Here is a 6,000-nt window from a genome sequence, read left to right as displayed (position 1 = left end):
ATTTAAGACGCAGTTTCAGTATCCACATTTTGGCACCATGACAGAATGCACAGGCATAGAATAAATATGTCAAATGAATAAAACAAAGTCTGATTTCATTCAAACCTTAATTTTCCCATTTGTTGAATGTTGAAATAATTTTGATATTCTAGTTCCCATTGCTCTCTATTTTTGTCATTATTTTACAGAATGACCAAAAATTGTTTTTCATAATATGCTAGATATTTTAATTCTTCTAACAGTACAGAGTCAGGTTCACATCCTTTTTTTTATTTATCCTTGTGTGCTTACTGGTTAATCTTCTTGACTTTCTAGACATTCCTCTCAGGAATTCTAAAACACTTATGGCTCATCTCACCCTAACATGCAGATCAACAGACTAACTCTACCACAACACAATCAAAAAATGAGCACATGTGTGCTGGATGATGAACCATAGAAAGAGTCTGTTCATTTTAATATTCATAAAGCTTAACCATTACCACATTTATTTACTGTCCAAAATCCATTTATTTTCTCCCTCTTCTGACCTTGCAGAAACTCACCTTCACAATCCTGCTATTTCCTGTTACAGTGACACTTAACTTACCTTTCAGTATTCAGCACTGAATCATGGCCAATGTTTCTTTGGGATTTTGCAATAACTTGGCAACACCATCTGCCCTTACTCATGCAGGTGAGCAACCTTTGATCTTCTCTGAGGCAGAAATCCTGCACTCTTACGTGAAAAGCTTATGGCTTTAAGAATAATGTGAACTCTGAGACATTTGGAAGAACATAAATGTTATTGAATCAGCAGGCTGTATACTCTAACACACCCTTTGTTGTAGTTTTGTTTTCTAAATTTCACATACCCACAGTCAACTATGCTATGAAAATTGTAATTGAAAATTCCTAGATGTAAACAACATACAAATTTTAAATTACTTTTATTTTGTTAACTATAAAAAGTATTCTTTTATTTCTAATCTTATTGCTAAAGACTCATATTGCCTGATTTTAAATTAAGATTTATCAGTTATTTATAAAAAAAATAATCTGGAGCATAGTCTTCATTGATATGTCTATGATCTTGCACCAGGAATGAAGAGTGCCTTCAGTAATGTAGATGCATTTGCACAAGATGTGTTCCTTGAACCATTTATTGTATAGTCTTCATCTAGCACAGCTCCTTAAATTTGGGCATTTTATCTTAACAAAAAATATCACATTTTGCATTCTTTTCAGTTATACCAATAGCACACATTTCTCTAAGGTTTTTATAGAGTATGAAAATTTCCAAACCCTAAAAGTATTTGAAATCTGTCAATTTGACCATTTCCAATTTTATGTGTTGATGTCAGACCACATGCCCTCATAATTTACTCTCATATATTTTGCCTACCTTGTGGTCTGGTCTCTCTAGTGCCTTGAAGAAGGGTCACTGTTTTTGTTCTCAAATGTGTCAAATCAAATGTCTGTCATGATATAGATGAATGCTGATCATTTGCCCAATGTACAGGAGGCCATGTGGCCTGAGAGAACACTTGACTTATTAGACATGGCTTTTGTATTCTTTTTCTTATAAGGAAAGTTCAATTTTCACAGATAAGAACTCATTTTTTTCAGGCTCAGAAGTTTTAGATGGGACTGGAGACTCAGAGCCAGGTATCACCATTTCCTGTGTCAAAACCCCAGGCTTTTCAACAATGTTTAGGCTAGTGAAATTGGCTTGGCTCAGTGGTTAAGAACACAAAGTGGGTCACAACTATGATATTCTAGTACTCGGCTATCTTATACTAACTACAGGCCTCTACATGGGCATAGGCATAGGCAGAGTGAACAAATAGGTACATAGACAAACCACTGAAACACATTAAATTAAATAATTGTATAAATAATATTAATAAGAAGTATAAACAATAGAAATATGAACTGCGTTAGATCATACTTGTATCCCAGCATTTGGAGGTTAAGGCAGAATGATCACAGAGTCAATGACATCCTGGGGCATAGAGAAAGATCCTGACTCAAACTGAAGTGGAGTAAAGTGTCAACATAAAAAATACTTTGATCCAAAGTCATAAGAAAGTTTATTACCTAGCCAAATATGAGTGAGCGTGATATAAGAGTAGAGATCTAGGTCATTCCAAATTCTATGTTCCAATGTAGAAGCACTTTTAAGAAGATACTGCACTAAAAGAATGAGTCATAAATCAAGCAACTTTTAAAATTCATTGACTAAAACATCAGGCAGCAAGGTTATAGCAAAAAGGAAAAATCTATTATACGCCTCAGTCGCTATTTGAGTTATCCTTAGCTTTCTAGTTGGTAGAGCCTAATTTGCTGATGAGATTATATTTTAAAAGTTTTAACACAATAGTACAAAAGATGTTAGGTCAGACACTGAGGCAGAAAAAGAAAATAATGTCTATATGTAGGTCTAAAGATAGGCCAAGAAAAACTGTAATTAGGGTCTGTATCAACTTCAGTTACTGAAGTTCTAATCAGTCAATGAGCCTTGCAGAAGGTAATTTCTTTCTCAGAACTTCTGCTCATAATATATATATATATATATATATATATACATATATATATATACATATACATATAATAATAATATATATGTATAACTTTTGGAATTGAAAAGTATACACAAGATGAAACATCACCATAGAATATGTGAGCAATCAGATAAAACTTAGAAAAAAATGAAATAGAAACTCAGAGAATTATGAGATATTAAGAGTGCTAAGACATTACAGTTGGAAGCTTAGTGTAGTGGATACCACTGCAATCCTAGTCCTTGTGAAGGAGATGCAAGAAAGTTACAAGTTCAAGACTAGCCTTGGCTAATTAGGGGAATAGAGGTCAAGCTTGATGAAATGAAACCCTGTTTCTGAAGACCAAAAGGAAAAAAGAAAATTAAAAAATGCAATATATTACATGGGGTCTATCTGTATATTACTTTGACAATGAGATATCTGTTGGTCAAAAAATGAAGATAGACCTATAAGTGGACTGGTAGAAATGAATATATTCTAAAAGACATCAGAAACACTTAATATGACTATTAAATTATTGAGTCCCCAAAGGCATGTGAATTTGCTCAGAAATCTCATCTGGGAGATGGAAAGGAATCAATTAGTCAGAAGACTCTGCAGACAATGAAGCATAAACAATAATAGGTCAATGTTTGGTAGTACAAACTTGGGGTGGTTTGAATGAGAATGTCTCCCACAGGGTCATATCTTTAAATACTTAGTCCACAGTTGGTGGAACTGTATGGGAAGGATTAGAGGGCATGGCCTTGTGTGGAACGCATGTCACAGAGCTTAGAGGTTTCAAAGCCCATGCCATTCCCAGGTCTCTCTCTGTCTTCTATTTGTGCACCAATATGTAAGCTTTCAGCTCTTCCTTTGTTTTGTCACTATGGACTTTAACCCTCTAAAACCATAAGCTGAATAAAATGTTTTCTTTTCTATGTGCCATTGGCTATGATGTTTTAACACCAAAACAGAAAAGTAAATAAGATACGAACTTGGGCTAGGACTCCCTGCTCCTCTATTTAATTTATAATCTCACATGCAGATCTCTGAAGAAGACTGACTTCAGGAAGACCTTTGACCTCTTTGTAACTCTTTCCAAAGTGTCCATGTTGAATAATTTTTTCTTCTTCCTATGATTAATTTGGCTGTTTTGATTGTTGTTTTGAAGATGAGTGGATGAACTTAATTTTTAGAGATAAAGACTGTTTACTAAAGTTTACTAACACACCTACCTCAGTCAGTGTACCAAATCAATTCAACACAAAATCAAAAACAAAAAACAAATGGCCAAATTGTATTAACTAACGCTAAAATGTACATAAAATCAAATGAACAAAATTATTTCTGGCATTAGGTTCCAGTATTATCCAGAATTATTTTCTAAATAGGCTTGACTCACTTCATTAAAACCTACAGTATTCCAAAGGTGACTTCTAGCCCTGATTTCCTTTGTCAGATGTGCTAATTCTAGGAATCAGTTTATGTTCTACTAAACCATTTCCATAATAAAAGTGAGTTCAGCTTGGCATATAATGCCTACCCTGATACCTATGTTACCCAAATCCAAATGCCACCAGAATGCTACCATAATTCTTTTAGTAATTATATATACATAAGCTTCTAATTTAATTACTGACCTGTTAGACCTTCACTAGCAGAGTTGGACGATGTGACTGTACTTCAAATATATTGCTTCTCTAGTCCTGGTCATTTTACCATCACATCTGTACGTGTCCCTGGGTACCAAGCAAGAGTTAAAACAAGAAATCTCTCATCATTGACCAATATCCACACTTGTTTAATTTAAATCTGCTGGCTCAAGGTCATGGTTTTCACCGTCCAGTTTGCCTGTTGTGTTTCTTTGTTTGTTAATTTATATGCTTTTCCAAAATGGACAACTACTCCTTTAGCCTCAGTAAAAAAATGTGTATGTATATTCTTATCATGTTGAAAATAATCCTGAATGATTGTTAGATTTCAAATGAAATACCATTTATTTTATAGTTCTTCCTTAAAAAAATAATATCAGGCTGAGGTTACAATGAATAACAATAAATTTTTCAGGTACTCAGACATAGAACCAGCATAACTACTTCCAACATATTAGCCATACCATAGACAGGAAAAAGTATTTCCATAGGTATTTTAAAGAAAAAGATTAAATTGAATCTCTGACCCAAAGTATTTCACAGCAGCTTGTGTAGTTCATTACATCAGCTAACCTTCCAAGAACAGCCTGCCGAGGTCAGCCATGCACAGCCATCAGTGATTAATAACTCAGCATAAAGCTCTGTGCTGAATTATCCCAAACCTCTGTTGACATAGGAAGCATTCAAACGTGGTAGATCTGCTTCTGTTTTGCCTTGATGTTTTGGGGGTGATCAAATCTTCACACTACTTATTTTTTTTTTCTTTTCATTCATTTTTATTGGATATTTTCTTTATTTACATTTCTTTTTTTTTATTAACTTGAGTATTTCTTATATACATTTCGAGTGTTATTCCCTTTCCCGGTTTCCGGGCAAACATCCCCCTCCCCCCTCCCCTTCCTTATGGGTGTTCCCCTCCCAACCCTCCCCCCATTGCCGCCCTCCCCCCATAGACTAGTTCACTGGGGGTTCAGTCTTAGCAGGACCCAGGGCTTCCCCTTCCACTGGTGCTCTTACTAGGATATTCATTGCTACCTATGGGGTCAGAGTCCAGGGTCAGTCCATGTATAGTCTTTAGGTAGTGGCTTAGTCCCTGGAAGCTCTGGTTGCTTGGCATTGTTGTACTTTTGGGGTCTCGAGCCCCTTCAAGCTCTTCCAGTTCTTTCTCTGATTCCTTCAATAGGGGACCTATTCTCAGTTCAGTGGTTTGCTGCTGGCATTCGCACTACTTATAATGGTCATCACTATTGAGAAAATGAAGGGTTTTTTTTTTCCTTTTAACGTTCAACTTTAGAGATTTTTCCATTACTTCTAAGTTCATCCTTCTCTTCCCTGGCAATGTTTCATCAAATAACATTGTTTCTGATGATTCTTTTTTAATGGTAGATGGCTGAAATTAGTTAAGAAACCATTTTAACATTAAAAAGCCTTTTGTTTTAAATTGCCAAATAATGGAGGAGACAGAACCCCAACTGGACAACTCTTGTGATCAAATGGAGCTTCTAGTGCTGGGAATGGCTTATATCCAACTAGAGTTGTTGGTCAAAGAGCTCTCATGAGAATCCCTGAGCAACACAGACTGTTTATAAGGCTAGATTGCTGTCTAAAAGTTTATGGTAAGGTACTGTTTCTGAAGAAAATGCCTAAACAACTTAATGAACATGGAAAAGTCAAAGTATTTCCTATGTATGCCTTCTCTCAAATCGGATAGTGTTCTTATTACCAGAAGTTACTGTGCACAGTATCAAATGAGAAACTTAAGCGCCAACCCATCTACAAACCTATTGACCTACAAGGGTTCAGCCTGATGTGATAGCAGATGG

At 35.4% G+C, this 6,000-nt stretch overlaps 1 pseudogene; it reads left to right on the top strand.

The window, feature by feature from the left end:
• Nucleotides 1–612: 612 nt before the first annotated feature.
• LOC148005267 (peptidyl-prolyl cis-trans isomerase A-like) overlaps nt 613–6,000 on the top strand; it is a 151,079-nt pseudogene continuing 145,691 nt past the window's right edge.

Source organism: Rattus norvegicus, chromosome 6, assembly GCF_021556685.1.
Source record: "Rattus norvegicus strain SHRSP/BbbUtx chromosome 6, alternate assembly SHRSP_T2T, whole genome shotgun sequence".
In the NCBI taxonomy this organism is placed as follows: domain Eukaryota; kingdom Metazoa; phylum Chordata; class Mammalia; order Rodentia; family Muridae; genus Rattus; species Rattus norvegicus.
Note: the sequence above shows the minus strand (reverse complement) of the source record. Positions and strands in the feature narration are given on the sequence as shown.